The sequence below is a fragment of the Rattus norvegicus genome, chromosome 3 (genome assembly GCF_021556685.1).
Source record: "Rattus norvegicus strain SHRSP/BbbUtx chromosome 3, alternate assembly SHRSP_T2T, whole genome shotgun sequence".
NCBI classification, from domain to species: domain Eukaryota; kingdom Metazoa; phylum Chordata; class Mammalia; order Rodentia; family Muridae; genus Rattus; species Rattus norvegicus.
In genome coordinates, this window is record NC_141536.1 from 70530795 (window position 1) to 70554629 (window position 23835).

The 23835-nt window shown below is 38.5% G+C and overlaps 1 pseudogene; it reads left to right on the forward strand.

The window, feature by feature from the left end:
* Positions 1–899, forward strand: Or8j10-ps1 (olfactory receptor family 8 subfamily J member 10, pseudogene 1; annotated as a pseudogene).

A 23835-nucleotide genomic window follows, 5' to 3' on the forward strand; every position in this document is an offset into this window, starting at 1 on the left:
ATGGAGTTTATATTCATGGGCGTGTCTGACCGTCCAGATCTGTAGGTACCACTTTTCTTTCTCTTCTTGGTCATTTACCCTCTGAGAGCAGCGGTGAATCTGGGCATCATCACTGTCACCACCATAGACTCATGACTGCAAACTCCCATGTACTTCTTCCTCAGACACCTGGCGGTCATGAACTTTAACAACTCAACTGTCATTGCTCCTGAAATGCTGGTCAACTTCTTATTCACATGAAAACCACCTTATACTATGAATGTGCCACGCAGCTAGGAGGATTCCTCATTTTCATTGTAGCAGAGATCTTCATGCTGCTATGAAGGCCTATGACCACTATGTGGCCATCTGCAACCCCCTGCTCTATGTGGTATCTCGACGGGTTTGCCTGCTGCTGGTGTTTTTCACATACCTCTTTAGCTTTGTCACAGGCATTTTTTGTGGTACTTTGTGTGTTCTCTGTTTCTTATTGCTCTTCCAATGTAATCAACCACTTTTACTGTGACAATGTCCCACTATTAGCTCTGTCCTGCTCCGACACTCACCTTCCAGAAACTGTTGTATTTTCTCAGCAACAAACTTGTTTTTCTCGATGATCATTGTACTTGTATCCTATTTCAACATAATACTTGCAATTTTGAGGATTTGTTCATCTGAAGCAAGGAAGAAAAGAAAGCCTTCTCTACTTGTGCTTCCCACATGATGGCTGTGGCTGTGTTCTACGGCACATTTCTCTTCATGTATCTGCAACCACGGACTAATTACTCCTTAGACACTGACAAGATGGGTTCTTGCTCTACACATTAGTGATACCAATGTTGAACCTTATCATCTATAGCTTTAGGAACAAGGGTGTAAAGTGTTCATTGAAAGAATTCCTAAGTAATCCATGCAAATGATTCAATCTTATATGAATTTTTAGTGATAAATTTTTAACTTAAAATGTCTTCCCTCTTTAAAAAACAATCACTGTTCTTCAAAGATGTTCGTGGTAAATGTCAGAACATAAAACTTCAGATTTATGATTTTTAAATTGTTTTATCCCATCTTTATTTACTTAAATGAGAAAATAATAAGTAATTTACGAGTTAAAAATTATATTTCAAAGATAGAATACAATATATTGCAAAGGTAAGCAGAGAGCTTAATATATGGCTTATGGTAGAGTTATTTCATCACAAGGACAGAATGCTGAGTTCAGTTCTTAGTATGAAAATGTTGTAATTGATAAACAAGAGTTTTAGCATAGACTGGAGGTTTTCGAGAATAATTTCTTAGGGATATCAATATCTACCAACAGACAACTTCTGAGCAAATTTGTAGATAGTTAAGTCCTTCATTGTTTTTTGCAAATTGTTATTCATTCATCTAACTTTAATAATTGAGTATGCATTTATTTTATTCTTAATAATAAAGTATGTAACAAAAAGGATTATTTTCCAGAAAAAGATACTATTGAAGTAAGTGTTCAGTACAACCAGGTATTGGATATGTGAAAAGCCAAATGAAATTGATATCACAAAAGAATCACTTATGTTCCTTTTGGTTTTTTGTTTCTTTTTTTATTGGCTATTTTATTTATGTATATTACAAATGTTGTCCCCCTTCCCAGTTTCCCCTCCACAAACTCTTCATACAATTCTTTCTCCCTCCTGCCTTTATAACAATGCTTCCCCCTTTCCACATCAGCGCTATAGAATGTCCCTAACATTGAGCAAGTTGCAGAACCAAGGACCTCCCCTCCCATTGATGCAATTCCAATTCTCTGCTACGTTCGCAGATGCAGCCATGGGTTCTTCCATGTATATACTCTTTGGATAGTGGTTTAGTCCCTGGGAGTTCTGGGTGGATCAGTTAGTTGACATTGTTCTTCCTATGGGGTAACAATCCATTTCTGCTCCTAAGCCCTTCCCCTAACTCTTCCATTGGAGTTAACATATTCAGTTCAGTGACTGGTTGCAAGCATCTGTATCTGTATTGATCAGGTGCTGGCAAAGCCTCTCAGGGACAGACAGTAGTGTCTGGGTTTGTTGTTTACAGATGGGATGAACCCTTAGTTTGAGCAGTTTCTGGATGGTCGTTCCTTGAGTCTCTGTTCTACTCTTGTCCCTATATTTCCTCTGTTTTATTTTATTTTATTTTATTTTATTTTATTTTATTGTTAATCTTTAGTCCAAACTTCCCCTACTGATTTGCCCCTTAACTGCTCCACATCCTATACCACCTCCCTCCATTCTCCTAGAGGATGTCCCCACACCCAACCACACCAGGCCTCCACGTACTCTGGGACCCCAAGTCTTTCAAGGATTAGGTGTATGTTCTCTGCCGGAGTCCAAACCTGGCAGTCTTCTGCTGTATATGCACTGGGGCCTCATATCAGTTGGTGTATGCCTGGTTGTTGGCTCAATTTCTGAAAGGCCCATGGGACCAAGTTAATTGAGCCTGCTATTCCTCCTGTAGGGTTGCCCTCCTCCTCAGCTTCTTCTAGCTTTAAACCAAATCAGTCACGGGGGTCACCAGCTTGTATCTACTGGTTGAGTGTAAATATCTGTATCTGACTCTTTCAGCTGCTTGTTGGGCCTTTCAGAGGGCAATCACGATAGTTTGTAAGCACACTACAGGATCAATAAATAGTGTCAGGTCTTGGGAACTCCCCTTGAGCTGAATCTCAATTTGGGCCTGTCTTTGGACCTCCTTTTCATCAGGCTCTTCTCAATTTTTGTTCCTGTATTTCTTTCAGACAGGAACAATACTGAGTCAGAGTTTTTGACCGTGGGAGGGTAAACCCATACCTCCACTTGATGCCCTCTAGTTTTACTGGGTGTAGACTCTACAAGTTCCCACTCAACACTATAGGGCATTTCATCTAAGGTTCCTCCTTTTTAATTGTTGAGAGTCTCTCACTTCCTGGGTCTCTGGTTCATTCTAGATGATTCCGCTACCTTTTACTTCCCAATGTTGATTGTCTCGATTCTCTCTGCTGACCCTCAAGGCTTAATTCCCTCCCCAAATACCTGATCATTCCCCCCTTTTCCTTTCCCTGTCATTTTCCCTCCCAGTCCCTCCTTCCCTCCCCCTCCTTTGATCTCTTTCTTCTTCCTCCCAAGTGGGATTGAGGTCTCCTCACTTGGGATCTTCAGCTTGTTAACTTTCTTGAACCAGAGGGCCATGTCTATCCCCTGGATATGGTCTCTACAGGTTCTATCTCCTCTTTGTTGGATATTTCAGCTAATGTCATCCCCATTGGGTCCTGAGAACATTTTGTTTCCCTGGAATCTGGGATTTTTCTAGTGGATTTCTCTTTCCCTTGACACATACATCCCAAACTGTTTATATTTTTCTCCAAAAACCAATGCAAAATATTTTTTTGCTCAAAACTGTGTCTTAACATAAATCATATTTGTATGTATTTTGAAATAATGAATTGTAGTAAAATTTCCCTTAAGAAAAAGCCATCTGACTATATTCAGAAGATGTCATGTATTCACAAAGGTCCTTATGACAAAAAGTTTTTGGAAAATTGATAGCTAATCTCATACATGTGCATGTACATTGTATAGGCATAGAGTCAAGTTTTATTGAAAATGAAGTAAGAACTTTGGTTCAGGGATGACTCATAAGAGAAACATGTTTTCAGAGGAGGATGAGAAATGAAAATACTCCAGATCTTATATATCAGTGTGTGATCACATTAATGGCCCTGCAGTTAAGTAAGGTTAAGTAGTGTCCACATAACTGAGGATTTTTAGATCAGAGGGATGTTACCTTAGTCTTGTAGGCTAAGCCATTCTAGGTATTGTCTTTACTTACATACTTTGGTATGTAAACTCTGTGTTTCTTTTGGAAACTCAGCAGTATTGTCTATTTCCTTGCATTTCTTAATCCTTGGAGCCTGTTTATACTTGGTACTATTCACTTATAGATTTTAAAAGATGATTGTTAGTTTTATATTTACTGTAACATATCTTGGTTCATACATGTTTTCATTCTTTTTCTTTTGTGATTATTAATGACCAAAACAAAATCATCCAAAAGAGCTTCCTCATCTCAAAATACTTATGATCAATCGGCATACTTTATTTCCCACTCAAAATAACATTGCAATGAACACTTTTCAATCAAATTAATATTTAGAAAAGTGATCTTAATTGAGAACTTGAGTAAATTAAGAGGTTCCTGGGTCATTAGGAAAACAAAGTTATAGGTGTTTCTGAAGACTTAACTAGATATGACTAACACGTAGAAGAGCAACTGAGGGAACAACCTCTGGCCTGAAAGTAAGCAGAACCTTCTGATAGCAGGTACGAGCAGAATAAAATTGAAAAAAGAAGAAAACACCAGTAGCATGGGTCATTCAATTTACTGTGCCAAATCAACTGCTGCTATGTCTGGTCATAAGAACCCAGCTTCTTCAGCCTTTCAATACAAGCTTTTCTCTGTTGCTTTACTGCTAACTTCCAGACTTTTATTCTATTGTTGTCATCTAGTATTTTGTTCTGTCTACTCCATTTTCTTGTATTTAATACCTATTATTCCATTTCACTTGGAAGCATGAAAGTAAAAAATCTTGAATTACACAGCTTCCACTCATCATAGACAATTTCATCTATTGCATTATACTGTGTGAATATATGTATTGAATTCTATACCTTACATGCCTATAGAGTCTCTCTCTCTCTCTCTCTTTCTCTCTCTCTCTCTTTCTCTCTCTCTCTCTTGTGTGTTCTGAATGTCATGAGATATACATAACAATATAGATCTTATTTTTCCAATAATTTATTCTTTAATTGACTTTACATTTACATTGCAACCCCAGTCTCTCCTTCCAGGCTTACCCTTACCGATTTCTTCCCCAGTATCACCTAACCTCAGAAAGTGGGGAACATCCCTTGATAACACTCCACACTAGGATATCTAGTCCCATCAGAAACACACACACACACACACACACACACACACACACACACACACTCCACTGAGGTCCAACTAGATTGTCCAGGAAGGGTATGGGAAGATTTATTATCATGAAACCTTCAGCCTACCTATGAATTTTTGACATTGTTAATCAAAAAATAGGACCAAAAATAGGACAAACAGGTAAAAAATGTTAAAATTTATGTGGATATACGAAATTAAAGATAATGAAAGCAATCTTGAACTGAAAAAATACCATATGCCATTCTCGATTTTATTGACACAACTACACATCTATAATATTTCAGTCAGAGAATTATATTGATGAAACTGAATAGAACTTTTGCTATTGAGGCATTATCTCCACTCCTTACATAAACTGGGCATTGACCCCTTTGCTGTTCATACATGTAGAATTGTTTGTGGATGTTAGAAGAGAGTCTTAGGTCTCATGGAAAAGGAAACACAGATAATTGTGAGCAGATTATAGGGGTTCTGGGAACATGAATTCAGATCTTCTAGAATAAAATGATTTTCTTCAGTGCTTTGCCACCTAGCTAATGACAGCTCTTTCTTTTAAAAAATGCCATTGAATATTTTTGATTGGCAGTGTTTTTGCCTGATCAGAACAGTTTTTTAATAGACATGCATTGAAATGGTAAAGATTATATTTATATTTTTATATCTCAAATAATCTTAGAAATTGTAGTGAAATTTTCTCAAATTTAGTTGACACATATAAGTTACTTGACCTTTTCCCCTTAATGCTTTTAATATTCTTTCTTTTTTGTGTGAGTTTGGTGTTTTGACTATTATGTGACTGGAGGAATTTATTTTCTGGTCCAATGTATTTGGAATTCTGTAGGCTTCCTGTTTGTGCATATGCATTTCTTTAATTAGGTTGGGGAAGGTTTCTTCTATAATTCTGTTGGAGATACTTATTGGCCCTTTAAGATGGGAATCTTAATTCTCTTCTATATCTATTTTCCTTAGGTTTGATCATCTCATTGTGTCCTGGATTTCTTAGATGTTTTGGGGTAGGAGCTTTTCATATTTTATATCATCTTTGATGGTTGTATTGATGTATCTATGGTATCTTCTGCCCCTGAGATTCTCTCTTCTATCTCTTGTATTTGGTTGTTGGTCCTTGCATCTATGTCTCCTGATCTCTTTCCTAGATTTTCTATCTCCAGGGATGTCTCCTTTTTGCTTTCTTTATTGTTTCTTTTCCTATTTTTAAATCCTGGATGGTTTTGTTGAATTCCTTTACCTGTATGGGTGTGTTTTCCTGTACTTCTTTAAGGGAATTTTGTGTTTCCTCTCTAAGGGCTTCTACTTTTTTTTTTATTATTTTTTTACCTGTATTCTCCCGTATTTCTTTAAGGGAGCTATTTATGTCCTTCTTATAATTCTCTGTCATCATCATAAGATGTGATTTTAAATCCAAATCTTGCTTTCCCTGTGTTTTGTGATGTCCAGTATTTGCTTTGCTGATGATGCCAAGTAGTCTTGTTTTTTTTTTTAAAACTTAAGTTACTTTGCTTGCCTCTTGCCATAAGGTTGTCTCTGGTGTTAGATTGTCTTTGTCTCTGACAGTGGCTTGACCTTCTATAAGCCTGTGTGTCAGCACTCCTATAGACCTGTTTTCTTTAATCCGTATCTGGGAACACTGAGGTGCTCCTGGGTTTGTGTGTCCTGTAGCTTCCAGGCAGGAGAAGAGTTGGGTGCTACCTCTGCTTTCTAGTTTTTCAGAGCTCCAAGCCACTGACTTTCAGCTCTGGGCTAATGCAGAAATCGAAATGGTCCTGCTCCTAGGTTCCCAGCATCCAGAGGGCACTAGACAGGTCCCTCTTGGGCCAGGAATGTGAGCAGAAGTGGCAGTCTCCCCTGACCCCTCAGAATTGTCTGCTGAAATGCAATTTTTAAATTGTGGATATTAGCACCTGTGTTATTAGTGTTTTGTTCAGAAAGTCATCTCCTGTGTCAACATTTTCAAGGGTATTTCCTACTTTCTCCTTTGTCATGATCAGTTTGTTTGTTTTAATGTTTTGAACTTTGACCCAGTAGTACTTGAGTCTTGTAGAGGGTGAAAAATATGAATCTATTTGCATTCATCTACATGCAAACATGCAGTTACATCAGTACCATTTGTCAAAGATGTTGTATGCTTTCCTATGTGTATTTCTGGCTTTTTTATAAAGAACAAAATATCAGGTTTTTATATTCTGTAGGTTTTTGTCTATGTTTTCAATCTGATTCCACTGATATTCATGTCTTTTTTAATTTTTAGATTTTTTAAATTCATTCACACTCATATATTATATTCTCACTATAGTTTCTTCTCCTTTCTAGCCCTCCAGCCTGCCACCTCCCATCTTTCTCAATTATACTTCTTCTTAGTTAACCTTTACAAAAGGGCAGATTTCCCAGTGTTATCAACTACATATGATATGTGATGTGGCAATAAGACTCAGCATATCAACTCTTAAGTCTTGATGAGGCAACCCATTAGAAGGGAAAGTGTTCCCAATAGCAATAAAAAATATTAGAGACTTGTTCCCACTGTTAGAAATCCCACAAGAACACGAAAGTAGGAAACCATAACATATATGAAGAGAACAGAGATCAGACTCCCTAAATACAATTAGTATTTACGAGCCCCTATGAGCCCTGGTTAGTTGATTCTGTGGGCTGTTTTCATTTTTCTTTTTTAATATTAGATATTTTATGTATTTACATTTCAAATGTTTTCCCCTTTGCTGGTTCCTCCCTGTCCCATAGTCCCTCTCCCTTCTTCTATGAGGATGCTCTCCTTCCCATTCACCCACCCACAACTCAACAACCTGGCCTTTCCCTGCACTGGGGAAATGAACTTTCACAAGACCAAAGGCATCTTCTATTGATGCCAGAAAATGCCATCTTCTGCTACATAGTGGCTGAAACCATGGATCCCTCTATGTATACTCTTTGGTTGGTGACAGTCCTATTAAAAAAAATGGGTACAGAGCTAAAAATAGAATGAATTCTCAACTGAGGAATATCAAATGGCCAAGAAGCACCTAAAGAAATGTTCAACATCCTTTGTCATCAAGAAAATGTGTATCAAAACAACCCTGAGATTCTACCTCATGCCAGTCAGAATGACTAAGATAAAAAAATCTCAGATAGCAGAAGGTGTTGGTGAGGATGTGAAAAAGAGGAACACTCCTCCTCCATTGGTGGGATTGCAAGCTGGTACAACCACTCAAGAAATCAGTCTGGAGGTTCCTCAGAAAATTGCACATAGTGCTACCTGAGGATCTAGCTATACCACTCCTAGACATATACCCAAAAGATGTTCCAAAATATAACAAGGACACATGCTCCACTATGTTGACAGCAGCCTTATTTATAATAGCCAGAAGCTGGAAAGAATCCAGATGTCCTTCAACAGGAATGGATACAGAAAATATACAGAAATACTCTACACAATGGAGTACTACTCAGCTATTAAAAATATGACTTTATGAAATTCTTAGGTAAATGAATGAAACTAGAAAATATTCTGAGTGAGGTAACACAGGCACAGAAGAACACACATGTTATGCACTCAAAGATAAAGTGGTTATTAATCCAAAAGCTTGTAATACACAAGATAAAATTCACAGACCATTTGAGGCTCAAGAAGGAGGAAGACCAAAATGTGGATATTTCAGTCCTTCTTAGAATGGAGAACAAAATACTCATGGTAGGAAATACAGGGACAGAGGGTGGAACAGAGACTGAAGGAATGGCTATCCAGAGACTGCTCTACCTCAGGATCCTTCCCATATTTAGCCACCAAACCCAGTCACTATTGCTGATGACAAGAAGTGCTTGCTGACAGGAGCCTAATATGAATGTCTCTTGAGAGGCTCTGGCAGAGACTGGTACAGATGAGGATGCTTGCAGCTAAACCATCACACTGAGCAGGAGGACACCAATAGAAAAGTTAGAGAAAGGACTGTGGGCTGTTTTTTGGATATCTTTGACCCTTCTGAGTTCCTCTCTTCTGCAGAGTTCCCCAGCTCTACATAATGCTGGCTGGGAGTCTCAGCCTCTGTTTCCATCACTTACTGGATGAAGCCTCTGTGATGAGGATTATATTACATTCTGGTCTTCAAGTGTAGCAGAATATTATAAAGAGGCATTTTGTTGAGCTTTTTATTTATGTCATGTTTGGTCCTATTCTAGGTTTCTAGGCTATCTACCCTTTCCTTCCTGGCCCATCAGGAAGTGACAAATCTGTGTTACTTTTCATGGGATGGCGGTCTTCCATGTGTCTGTATTTATGCCACTACCATGATTTTTTTAATTATTACTCATTTTATCCTTTAAATTTCCACTGATATCCCCCCTTTCCATTTACCCCTCCATAACTCCTGCATCCCATCCCCACTCTCCTCCTCCCCTCTGATGCTGAGGATGTTCCTCCATCCACTCACCAACTCTAGCATCACACTATTCTGGGGCATCAAATCTCTATAGGACCAAGGGCTTCTGCTACATATGTATCTGGAGCCATGGATCCCTCCACATATACTCTTTGGTTGGTGTTTTAGTCTTTGAAAGGTCTGTGGGTTCTCATTAGTTGATATTGTTCTTCCCATGGGGTTGCAATACCCTTCAAATCCATCAATCCTTCCTCTAGCTCTTACATTGGGGTCGCAGGCTCAGTCCAAATGTTGGCTGTGATTATCCACCATCTGTATTGGTAAGATGCTGGTAGAATCTATAAGGGTACAGCCATACCAGCTTCCTGTCAGCAAGTGATTCTTGGCATCAGCACTACTCTTGGGATTTGGTGTCTGCAAAAGGGAAGAATCCCAAGGTAGGGCACTCTCTGGATGGCCTTTCCTTCATTTTATGTTCCATTTTTCGCCCCTGTCCTTCCTTTGGACAGGAACATTTCTGGGTTAAAAAATTTTGAGCTGGATGGGTGGCCCCAACACTCAATTGAGGCTGTGCCTATCTACTGGAAGTGGTCTCTACAAGTTCTATATCCCCTTTTTTGCATATTTAGCTAAAGTCATATCCATAATGTTTTGGGATCCTCTTGCTTTCCTGGCATCTGGGACTTCCTTGTGGCTGCCACCATTTACCCGTACCTCACTGCTACATATTTTTATTTGATTTCCTGACTCAGTACTTCTTTCTTGTCCCTTCCAATACATGATCCTTTCCCCCTTTTCTCCCTATCCCCTCTTCTTCCCAGGTCACCCCCTCACTCTTCCTCCTGTGATTATTTTATTTCCCCTTCTATGAAGGATTGAGGCATTCACAGTTTGGTCTTCCATTTTTATTCATCTAATGATCTATCCTCCAACTGTTCTACATCCTACATCTCTCCCCGCCCTGCCCCTGTCTCCATATGGATGCCCCCACAGCCCACCCCACCAGACCTTTAAACTCTCTTGGGATTTCAGTCTTTTAAAGGGTAGGTGCATCTTTGGTGACTGAAACCAGACTCTGCAATCCTCTGCTGTACATGTGTTGGGGACCTCATATCAAAGGGAGTACACTGCCTGGTTGGTGGTCCAGTGTCTGAGAGATCTCAGGAGTCCCGGTTAATTGAGACTGCTGGTCCTCCTACAGGGTAGTCCTCCTCCTTATCTTCTTCTAGCTTTTTCCTAATTCAAACACAGGGGTCAGCAGCTTCTTTCCATTGGTTGGGTGTACATATCTGCATCTGACTCTTTCAGCTGCTTGTTGGTTCTTTCGGAGGGAAGTCATGATAGGGTCTTTTCTATGAGCATTCCATAGCCCCAGGAATAGTCTCAGGCGTGGGGTCCTGCACTCGAGCTAGATTCCAGTTTGGGCCTGTCACTGGATCTACTTTTCCTCAGGTTCCTCTCCATTTCCATCCATGCAGTTCTTTTAGACAGGAAGAATTATGGGTCAGAGTTTTGATTGTGGAATGGCAAACCCATTCCTCATTTGGTGCCCTGTTTTTCTGATGGAGGTGGGCTCTACAAATTCTCTCTCCTCACTGTAGGGATTTTCATCTAAGGTTACTCCCTTTGAGTTCTGAGAGTCTCTCAAAGCCCAAGTCTCTGGTACATTCTAGACTGTCCCACCACCTCCTATTTCCCAAAGTTGCCTGATTCGATTATTTTTCTGCTCACCCTCAGGGCTTCCGTCCTGTTCCCCTACCCAATACCAGGTCATGTTCTCTTTCCCCCCAGCCCCTCCATACCCCCATCTATTTTCATTTTTCTACATACAGAACCTAGTTAGACCAGAAGCATTATTGAAGATGCTTTCTTTTTTTCCATTTTATGTTTTTGGCTTCTTTCTTAAAGATCAAGTGTTACAGAAGTGTGGGGTTTTATTTCTGGGTCTTCAATTCTATTTCATTGATCAAAATGTCTGTCTATGTACCAACAACATGCAGTTTTTATCACTATTGCTCTGCAATAGAGCTTGAGGTCAGGGGTGGTGATTCCCCTAGCTGTTCTCTGATAGTTAAGATTTGTTTTCCCTATTTTGTGTTTTTGCCTTTCCTGATGAATTTGAGAATTACTCTTTCCATGTTTTGAAGAATTTTATTGGGGATCGCATTAAACCTGTAGATTTACTGTGGTAGAATGGCAATTTTGTTTTGTGTCAATTCTGCCAATCTATGAGCATGGTAGGTCTTTAAATTTTCAGAGATCTTCTTTGATTCCTTTCTTGAGAGACTTGAAGTTATTGTCATACAGATATTTCACTTGTTTGGTTAGAGTTACCCCAAAATATTTAGTATTATTTATGGTTATTCTGAAGGGAGTTGTTTTCCTAATTTCTTCCTCAGCCTGTTTATCATTAATACAAAGGATTCATTTGAATTAATTTTATATCTGACCACTTTACTGAAGTTGTTTATCAGATGTAGAGTTCTGTGGTGGATGACCTGGAACTGAAGGTAACCAGTCAACAGTGCTCTGCACCCAAATCCCGTGGGACGGAGAGCTAAACCTTCATGCCTGGGAAGCCAGAAGAGACTACACTCTGTCCACATTTCTGACTCCAGAGGAAAACATCCAACGCCATCTGGGACCACTGTGCATGGGGGCTCCAGGAAAAGGTGGTGCAGGCCCTCCTGGTTGCCGCCCTCACCAAGAGCTCAAAAGCAACCCCCCATGAGCAACTTGAGCCGTTGAGCCGTGAGACCACAAGTAAGACCAACTTTTCAGCTCCAGGCGACCTGCCTGGTGGACTCAGGACACAGGAACAGCTGAAGACCAGTAGACAGTAAAGACTACACGCCCGAAAACAAAACACTCTGTTCCCATAAATGGCTGAAAGAAAACAGGAAAACAGGTCTACAGCACTCATGACACACAGGCCAATAGGACGGTCCAGCCACTGTCAGAAATAGGAGAACAAGGTAACACCAGAGACAACCTGATGGCAAGAGGCAAGCACAGGAACCCAAGCAACAGAAACCAAGAGTACATGGCATCATCGGAACCCAATTCTCCCACCAAAGCAAACATTGAATATCCAAGCACACCATAAAAGCAAGATCTAGATTTAAAATCATATGTGATAAAGATGCTGGAGGAGTTCAAGAAAGACATAAAGAACTCCCTTAGAGAAACACAGGAAAACATATATAAACAAGTAGAAGCCTCTATAGAGAGGAATCACAAAAATCCCTGAAAGAATTCCAGGAAAACACAATCAAACAGGTGAAGGAATTAAAAATGGAAATAGAAGCAATAAAGAAAGCACAAAGGGAAATAACCCTGGATATAGAAAACCAAAGGAATAGACAAGGAGCCGTAGATACAAGCATCACCAACAGAATGCAAGAGATAGAAGAGGGAATCTCAGGAGCAGAAATCATAGACATCATTGAAATCATAGACACCATAGAAATCATTGACAAACTGTCAAAGATAATGTAAAATGGAAAAAGCATACAGGAAAAAAAAGCATAAAGAAGAAAAAGCATACAGGAAAAAGCATAAAATGGTCCAAAACATGCAGGAAATCTGGGACTCAGTGAGAAAATCAAACCTAAGGATGATAGGTATAGAAGAGAGTGAAGAATCCCAACTCAAAGGACCAGTAAATATCTTCAACAAATTCACAGAAGAAAACTTCCCTAACCCAAAGAACGAGATGCCCATAAACATACAAGAAGCCTACAGAACTCCAAATCCATTGGACCAGAAAAGAAAATCCTCCTGTCACATATTAGTCAAAACATCAAATGCACAAAACAAAGAAAGAATATTAAAAGCAGTAAGGGAAAAAGGTCAAGTAACATATAAAGGCAGACCTATCAGAATCACACCAGACTTCTCGCCAGAGTCTATGAAAGCCAGAAGATCCTGGACAGATGTCATACAGACCTAAGAGAACACAAATGCCATCCTAGGTTTCTGTATCCTGCAAAACTCTCAATTAACATAGATGGAGAAACCAAGATATTCATTACAAAACCAAATTTACACAATATCTTTCTACAAATCCAGCTCAACAAAGGATAATAAATGGTGAAACTCAACATAATCAGGCAAGAGAAACTAATTGTCTTGGCAAGAAAACAAAGAGAAGAAAAGCACACAAACATTATCTCACATCCAAATATTCATATATTCATAATAGGAAGCAGCAATCACTATTCCTTAATAACTCTCAACATCAATGGACTCAATTCCCTTATAAAAAGACATAGATTAACAAACTGGATATGCAATGAGGACCCTGCATTCTGCTGCCTACAGGAATCACACCTCAGAGACAAAGATCAACACTACCTCAGAATGAAAGGCTCTAAAACAAATTTCTAAGCAAATGGTTTGAAGAAGCAAGCTGGAGTAGCCATTCTAATATCAGATAAAATCAATTTTCAACTAAAAGTCATCAAAACAGATAAGGAAGTACACTTCATATTCATCAAAGGAAAATCTACTAAGATGAACTCTCAATCCTAAATATCTATGCTCCAAATACAAGGGCACCTACATTCATAAAAGAAACCTTACTAAAGCTCAAAGCACACATTGCACCTCACACAATAATAGTAGGAGATTTCAACACCCTACTCTCATCAATGGACAGATCATGGAAACAGAAATTAAACAGAGACATATACAGACTAAGAGAAGTCATGAACCAAATGGACTTAACATATTTATAGAACATTCTATCATAAAACAAAAGGATATACCTGCATCTTGCCATCTCATGATAATTTCTCCAAAATTGACCATATAATTGGTCATAAAACAGGCCTCAACAGATACAGAAAGATAAAAATAATCCCATGTGTCCTATCAGACCACCACGGGCGAAAGATGGTCTGCAATAACAATAAGGGAAAAACACCCACATATACATGGAAGTTGAACAATGTTCTACTCAATGATAACCTGGTCAAGGAAGAAATAAAGAAAGAAATTAAGGACTTCTTAGAATTTGATGAAAATGAAGGTACAACATACTCATATTTATGGGACACAATGAAAGCTATGCTAAGAGGAAAACTCATAGCCCTGAGTGCCTGCAGAAAGAAACAGGAGAGAGCATGTATCAGCATCTTGACAGCACACCTAAAAGCTCTAGAACAAAAAGAAGCAAATACACCCAGGAGGTGTAGAAGGCAGGACATAATCAAACTCAAAGCTGAAAACAACAGATAAACCATTTAAACAACTCCATAACTCCTAAAGAATAGAAGCAGTCATTGAAGGTCCCCCAACCAAAGAGAGTGCAGGTCCAGATGTGTTCAGTGCAGAATTCTATCAGACCTTTATGAAAGACCTCATATCAATACTATCCAAACAATTCCACAAAATTGAAACAGATGGAGCAATACCAAATTCCTTCTATGAAGCCACAATTACTCTTATACCTAAAACACAAAGACACAACTAAGGACGAGAATTTCAGACCAATTTCCCTTATGAATATCGAAGCAAAAATGCTCAATAAAATTCTGGCAAACCGAATCCAAAAACACACCAAAACATCATCCACCATGATAAAGTAGGCTTCATCCCAAGCATGCAGGGATGGATTAATATACGAAAAACCATTAATGTAATCCATTATATAAACATACTGAAAGAACAAACCACATGATCATTTCATTAGATGCTAAGAAATCATTGGACAAAATTCAACACCCCTTCATGATAAAAGTCCTGGAAAGAATAGGAATTCAAGGCCCATACCTAAACAAAGTAAAAGCCATATACAGCAAACCAGTGGCTAACATTAAACTAAATGGAGAGAAACTTGAAGCAGTCCCACTAAAATCAGGCACTAGAAAAGGCTGCCCACTTTCTCCCTACTTATTCAACATAGTTCTTAAAGTTCTAGCCAGAGTAATCAGATAATAAAAGGAGACTAAGGGGATACAGATTGGAAAAAAAGAAGTCAAGATATCACTATTTGCAGATGATATGATAGTATATTTAAGCGATCCCAAAAATTCCACCAGAGAACTAATAAACCTGATAAACACCTTCAGCAAAGTGGCTGGGTATAAAATTAACTCAAATCAGTAGCCTTCCTCTACACAAAAGAGAAAGAAGCCGAGAAAGAAATTGGGAAAACAACACCCTTCATAATAGCCCCAAATAATATAAAATAACTTGGTGTGACTTTAACCAAGCAAGTAAAAGATCTGTATGATAAGAACTTCAAGCCTCTGAAGAAAGAAATTGAAGAAGACCTCAGAAGATGGAAAGATCTCCCATGCTCACAGATTTGCAGGATTAACATAGTAAAAATGGCTATTTTACCAAAAGCGATCTACAAATTCAATGCAATCCCCATCAAAATACCAATCCAATTCTTCAGAAAATTAGACAGAACAATTTGCAAATTCATCTGGAATAACAAAAAACCCAGGATAGCTAAAACTATCCTCAACAATAAAAGGACTTCTGGGGGAACCACAATCCCTGAACTCAAGCAGTATTCCAGAGCAATAGTGATAAAAATTGCATGGTATTGGTACAGAGACAGACAGATAGACCAGTGGAATAGTATCGAAGATCCAGAAATGAACCCCCACAACTATGGGCACTTGATTTTTGACAAAGGAGCCAAAACCATCCAATGGAAAAAAGATAGCATTTTCAGCAAATGGTGCTGGTTCAACCGGAGGTCAGCATGTAGACGAATGCAGATCAATCCATGCTTATCACCCTGTACAAAGATTAAGTCCAAGTGGATCAAGGACCTCCACATCAAACCAGATACACTCAAACTAATAGAAGAAAAAGTGGGGAAGCATCTTGAACACAAGGGCACTGGAGAAAATTTCCAGAACAAAACACCAATGGCTTATGCTCTAAGATCAAGAATCGACAAATGGGATCTCATAAAACTGCAAAGCTTCTGTAAGGCAAAGGACGCTGTGGTTAGGACAAAACGGCAACCAACAGATTGGGAAAAGATCTTTACCAATCCTACAACAGATAGAGGCCTTATATCCAAAATATACAAATAACTCAAGAAGTTAGACCGCAGGGAAACAAATAACCCTATTAAAAAATGGGGTTCAGAGCTAAACAAAGAATTCACAGCTGAGGAATGCCGAATGGCTGAGAAACACCTAAAGAAATGTTCAACATCTTTAGTCATAAGGGAAATGCAAATCAAAACAACCCTGAGATTTCACCTCACACCAGTGAGAATGGCTAAGATCAAAAACTCAGGTGACAGCAAATGCTGGCGAAGATGTGGAGAAAGAGGAACACTCCTCCATTGTTGTTTAGATTGCAGACTTGTACAACCATTCTGGAAATCAGTTGGGAGGTTCTTCAGAATATTGGACATTGTACTACCTGAGGACCCAGCTGTATCTCTCTTGGGCATATACCCAAAAGATGCCCCAACATATAACAAAGACACGTGCTCCACTATGTTCATCGCAGCCTTATTTATAATAGTCAAAAGCTGGAAAGAATCCAGATGCCCTTCAACAGAGGAATGGATACAGAAAATATGGTACATCTACACAATGAACTACTAATGCACTATCGAAAACAATGACTTTATGAAATTCATAGGCAAATGGATGGAACTGGAAAATATCATCCTGAGTGAAGTAACCCAATCACAGAAAAACACACATGGTATGCACTCATTGATAATTGGCTATTACTCCAAATGCTCGAATTACCCTACATGCACAGAACACATGAAACTCAAGAAGGATGATCAAAATGTGAATGCTTCACCCCTTCTTTAAAAGGGGAACAAGAATACCCTTGGCAGGGAGTAGGGAGGCTATGTTTAGAACAGAGACAGAAGGAACATCCATTCAGAGCCTGCCGCACACGTGGCCCATACATATACAGCCACCAAGCTAGATAAGATGGATGAAGCAAAGAAGTGCAGGCTGACAGGAACTGGATGTAGACCTCTCCTGAGAGACACACCCAGAATATAGCAAATTCATAGGCGAATGCCAGCAGCAAACCACTGAACTGAGAACGGGACCCCCGTTGAAGGAATCAGAGAAAGGACTGGAAGAGTTTGAAGGGGCTCGATACCCCATATGAACAACAATGCCAACCAACCAGAGCTTCCAGGGACTAAGCCACTACCCAAAGACTATACATGGACTGACCCTGGGCTCCAACCTCATAGGTAGCAATGAATAGCCTAGTAATGGCACCAGTGGAAGGGGAAGCCCTTGGTCCTGCCAAGACTGAACCCCTAGTGAATGTGATTGTTGGGGGGAGTGTGGCAATGGGGGGAGGATTGGGAGGGGAAACTGGTATAGAAAGGGAGGGGAAGAGGTTAGGGGAATGTTGGCTTTGAAACCGGGAAGGGGAATAGCAACTGAAATGTAAATAAGAAATACTCAACTTAATAAAGATAAAAAAAAAAAGGAGAGCATACACTATTGATGGCAGCCCCATAAGGTGGCACTGAATCTTACTGAGGATGAGATTATCTACAGATCAACGATGGATAAAAACAGGAATCGATGGAGAAAAGACTCCTGTGCCTCTCCAAACTGGAAGAGGGGGAGATATGAGGAACCTGTAAAGAGAGCTATCAGAATAAAAAATGTTTATAGTAAATGTCCCAGAAAAAAAAAAGAAGTTCTCTGATGGAATTTTTTTTGGGACACTTATTTATACTATCATATCATCTGCAAATAGTGATACCTTTATTTCTTCTTTGCCAATTTGTATCCCTTTGATCTCTTTTTGTTGTCTTATTGTTCTATTTTGCAATTCTAATACTATATTGAATAGATAAGAGGAGAGTGGGTATCCTTGTCTTGTACCCAATTTTAGTGGGATTGCTTCAAGTATTTCCCCATTTAGTTTGATGTTGGCTGTGGGATTGCTATATATTGCTTTTACTATGTTTAGGTAGGTGCCTTGAACTCCTGATCTTTCCAAGACTTTTACCATGAAGGCATGTTGTATTTTTTTTCAAATGCTTTTTCTGCATCTAAGGAGATGACCATGCAATTTTTTCTTTGCATTTCTTTTATTTATATAGTGGATTACGTAAATGAATTTTCATATATTGAACCAATCCTACATCCCTGGGATGAAGCCTACTTGATTGTGTTGAATGATCATTTTCATGTGTCATTAGATTCAGTTTGCAAAAATTTTATTATTTTTGCATCCTTATTCATAAGTAAGATTGGTCTGAATCTCTTTTTTGTAGTGTCCCTGTGTGTTTTATGTATCAGAGTAATTGTGACTTCATAGAATGAGTTAGGTACTATCTTCTTTGAAGGTCTGGTAGAATGAGGAACTAAATCCATCTGGCCCTGGCCTTTTTTTGTTCAAGAGGTTTTTAATGACTTCTATTTGGTTGGGGTATGGGATTAATTAGAAAGTTTACTTGCTCTTGATTTAATTTTGGTGTGTGGTATCTGTCTAGAAAACCATCCATTTCATCTAGATTTTTCAGTTTTGTTGAGTATATGATTTTGTAGTAGGATCTGATGACTTTTTTTAATTTCTTCCATTTCTGTTGTTATGTCTCCCTTCTCATTTCTGATTTTGCTTATATGGATACTGTCTCTGTGCTCTTTATTTAGTTTGGCTAGGGGTTTATCTATCTTGTTGATTCTCTCAAAGAAAAAACTTTTGGTTCTGCTGATTTTGTGTATTGTTCTATTTGTTTCTATTTGGTTGATTTCAGTCCTAAGTTTGGCCATTTCCTGTCATCTACTCCTCTTGCTTGATTTTGCTTCTTTCTGTTCTAGAGTTCTCAGGTGTACTGTTAAGTTGCTAATGTAAGATTTCTCCAGTTTCCTTACCAGGGCAGTTAGTGCTATTAATTTTCCTGTTAGAACTGCATTCATTCTGTTCCATAGTTTGGGTATGATATGTCAACATCTTTATTAAATTCTAGGAAGCCTTTAATTTATTTCTTTTCTTTTTCCCTAACCAAGTTTTCATTGAGTTCAGGGTTTTTCAGTTTCCATGTGTACGTGGCTTTCTGTTGTTTTTGCTGTTACTGAAGACCAGCCTTAGGCCACTGTGGCCTGGTGTGATGAATGGGATTATTTAAATCTTCTTGTATTGATTGAAGGTTGTTTTGTGACCAATTATATGGTCAATTTTAGAGAAGGTACCATGAAATGCTGAAAAGATGTATTATTTTATTTTAAGGTGAAAGGTCAAATCCATTTGGTTCATAGCCTGTATTAGTTTTTCTGTGTCTCTATTTAGTTACTGTTTCTATGACCTGTCCATTGGTGAGAGTGGGGTGTTGAAGTCTCCCACTATTATTGTGTGGGTTTCAGTGTGTGTTTTGAGCTTTAGTAAAGTTTCTTTTATGAATGTGGGTGCCCTTGCATTTGGGGCATAGATGTTTAGAATTGAGACTTTCTCTTGGTTGATTTTTCCTCTGAGAGATATGAAGCGTCCTTGCTCATCACACTGGATAAGTTTTAGTTGAAAGTCTATTTTATTGGATATTAGATTGGCAAATCCAACTTGTTTCCTGGGACTATTTGCTTAGAAGACCTTTTTCCATCCTTTTACTCTGAGATAGTGTCTGTCTTTGTAAGTTGAGTGTGTTTCTTTTTTGCAGCAAAAGGTTGGATTTTGTTTGTATATCCAATCTGTTAGCTTATGTCTTTTTATAGGTGAGTTGAACCCATTAATATTGAGTGATATTAAAGACTGTTTGTTTCTGTTATATTTGTTTTGGTTGTTTCAGGCTTCTGGCTATAATAAATAAGGCTGCTATGAACATAGTGGAGCACATATCCTTGTTATATGTTGGATCATCATCTGGCTATATGTCCAGTAGTAGAATAGCTGGATCTTCAGGTAGAACTATTTCCAATTTTCTTGTAGTTTGAACAGCAATGGAGGAGTATTCCTCTTTCTTCACATCTTTGCCATAAGGTTTTTCTTACCATGGCTTTGTACTATAACTTGAAATTTTGAATGGTCTAACAATTGGAAGTTCTTTTAGAGTTCAGGAGTACTTTATCTCTCCTTTGTTTTTTTTTGTTTGTTTGTTTGTTTTGTTTGTTTGCTTATTTGTTTTCCATATGAATCTGAGTATTGTCCTGTTAAGGTTTGTAAAATTTTGTTTTGTAATTTTGTGGGCGTTGTGGTGAATCCATAGATTGCTTTTGGTTGCATCACCATTTTTTACAATATTTATTCTAGATCTCCATGGGAGATGGAGATTTTTCCAACTTCTCATATCTTCATGAATTTCTTCCTTCAAAGACTTAAAGGTTTTATTATGCAAGTCTTTCACTTGCTTCATTAGACATATGCCAAGATATTTTATATCATTTGAGACTATTTTGAAGGTTACTGTTCATTTCAAATTAATTGTTTGAAATTTTTATTGTGTGTGTGTGTGCGTGTAAGTATATGTGTATTTGTGTAACTGTGTGTGTGTGTGTGTGTTCAAATCTCTCTAATACTCCTGCTAGATCTATTCACTGCACTAATCACTCACTTTATTTTCTGACTTTTTAAGACCCTAGAGTTCTTGTTGTCTATATACTTTAGTGTATGCAGACATCCACTGGAATTTGTTGACCTACAAGGGGCCACTCCATTGAAGTAAACTGACTGTATTTTTCCAAGCAGCTATCAATTGTCAGTAGTTTTCTTATTATTTGTTGTCTTTGGAATTTCTTTTAGGTATTCTGTCATATGCTTCCTAATTGATCCCACCCTATTTATTAACACATATATCAATGCATATTAAATATCTGTTTAGCTCTTAGTTACATTATTCTTTTGGCTTTTTTTCCCTTTTTGTGTGTGTGTGTGTGTGTGTGTGTGTGTGTGTGTGTGTGTGTGTGTGTGCATATAGTAGGTGTTGGAGGTGTATCATCTGCGGATAACTTTGTGCAGTTTGTGTTTCCTTCTACCATTACACAAATTCTCAGGATCAAACACAGTTCTCCTGGCTTGGGTGTTGTCTTAGTCAGGGTTTCTATTCCTGCACAGACATCATGACCAAGAAGCACGTTGAGGAGGAAAAGGTTTATTCAGCTCACACTTCCATGTTTCTGTTCATCACCAAAGGAAGTGAGGACTGGAACTCAAGCAGGTCAGGAAGCAGGAGCTGATGCAGAGGCCATGGGGGGATGCTTCTTACTGGCTTGCTTCCCCAAGCTTGGTCAGCTTGCTCTCTTATAGAAACCAAGAACACTAGCCCAGGGACGGTACCACCCACAGTAGCCTGGGTTCTCCCCTTGCTCACTAGTTGAGAAAATGTCCTACAGCTGGTTCTCATGGTGGCATTTTCTCAATTGAAGCTCCTTTCTCTGTGTAACTCCAGCTTGTGTCAAGTTAACACACAAAGCCAGATAGTACAATTGACCCCTTGTCAACTTGACACACAAACACATCACTATTAAGCTTCAACTCCTACTTTCTTATTTATTACCAAGATCTAAATAACTTAAAGAGTCCCACAGTCTTTGCATATTAAAAGTTCAATCCCTTTACAATATCCAGTACCTTTTAAAATTCAAAGTCTTTTTAAATTTCAAATTCTCTTAACTGTAGACTCCACTAAAATTCTTTCTTTAGGAGAAAAAATCAGGGCACAGTCACAATTAAAAGCAAAATCAATTTCCAGCCATCCAATGTTTTGAATCCACTCTTAATCTTCTAGGCTCCTTCAAGTGTGTGTTACCAAGGGCAGGGGTGGAGAAAAGCAGAACCGGTTCTTGTATGGGGGTTGGGCAGGAGAGAAGCTCAGAGGTCCAGGAAAATGAATGGAAATATGCAGCCTCTGGGAAAAGAAGGAGACGGAACTTCTAGAAAGTAACAGAGACCCAAAAGGTGAGAGACAGTCAGAACTCAATGGGGGTAGGTAACCTTAGCCAAAATGCCTAACAATGGGGAGAGGAAACTTGAAGAATCTACCTCCAGCTGATAGACAGGTCCTCAAGTGGAAGAACAGGGTTACTAACCCACAGTCAAAATATCTGACCCAGAATGATACCTGTCTAAAAGAACTTCGGGGACAAAAATGGAGAAGAGTCAGAAGGAAAGCCAGTCCACTGATCTGACCAATTTGGAATCCATCTCATTGTGGGGTACCAAGGCCTGTCACTATTACTGATGCTATGATGTGCTTACAGAGATGAGCCTAGCATGGCTGTGCTCTGAGAGGCCCTATCAGCAGCTGACTGAGACAGGAGCAGATACACCCAAGTACTAGACTGAAGTCAGTGACCCCTATGGTTGAATTAGGAGAATGACTAAAGAAGCTGAAGGGGAAGGTGACCCATAAGAAGACTAGGAGTCTCAGCTAACATGGACCCCAGGAAGCTCCCAGAGACTGAACCACCAGTCAGTCAGCAAACATAACAGAGGAAAGCATGGTCTGGCCTCAGTGGGAGAAGATACTCTTAATCATTGAGAAGCTTTAGGTCCCAGGGAGGGAGAGGACTCATGGGAGGGGTACAACCTCTCAGAGTCAAGGGAGGAGAGGAATGGAATGAGTAACTGTGGGTGGGAAGAACTGGGAAGGGGTAAAACAGGTGGAATGTAAATAAAATAAAATAAAATAAAATAAAATGGAAAATCTTCTAGGCTCATAGAACGTATAGATAGTGATGCAACCATTGTAGGCATACAGGATAGAGAATATTGATGATTTTATATTTTAAAACACTCCCATTCTTTCTCTGATTATAGAGTCATAATAATACAATCACTGTTTCAAAAATCATAATCTAATAAAAAATATCTCACTCCCATATTATTTCAGCATCACATGTCTAAATATACACGTAATGAATGGTCATTTAAATATAAAATAGGAAGTAGAAAATGCAGTTTGTGATAATGCAGAATAGCCTATCAGAAATTATACTAATGAAAATAAAATACAGACTTAAATTTACTACATTTTCACATGTATGAGGAGATTTAAAAGAATAATGAACAGATTACTAGAAATGGAAGGGGATGGTGGAAAATATGCACTGCCAGGTACAGAGTGTTAGGTATAATGAAAATTCTAGAGACCTAAGTTACACATTGAGTATTATAGATAATAGAATTATATTAAGTATTAAACTTTTACAAAAAGAAGATGTTATACACTATTAGACAAGTAACTTTATATATATATATACATATATATGTATATATAGAGAGAGAGAGACAGAGAGAGACAGAGAGACAGAGAGAGACAGAGACAGAAACAGATAGAGAGAAAGATACACTTGCAATAACATTTAGTTGAAAAGAGGACAATGAGGAGGAATATATGGGGAGATTGGAGGAAAGAATCAAAATCTCATGAAAAATTAAAAATATTTAAATATGGAGAGAAAAAATAATAATATACATTGATGTGAAAAATAAGGAAGTTGGTGTGAGGAAAATTGAAATTGTCTTATGGGCATGAAAAACCAAAAAATTGTAAAATAGAATTTGTCTTACTGCAATTTATTATAATATAAAATACTGAATA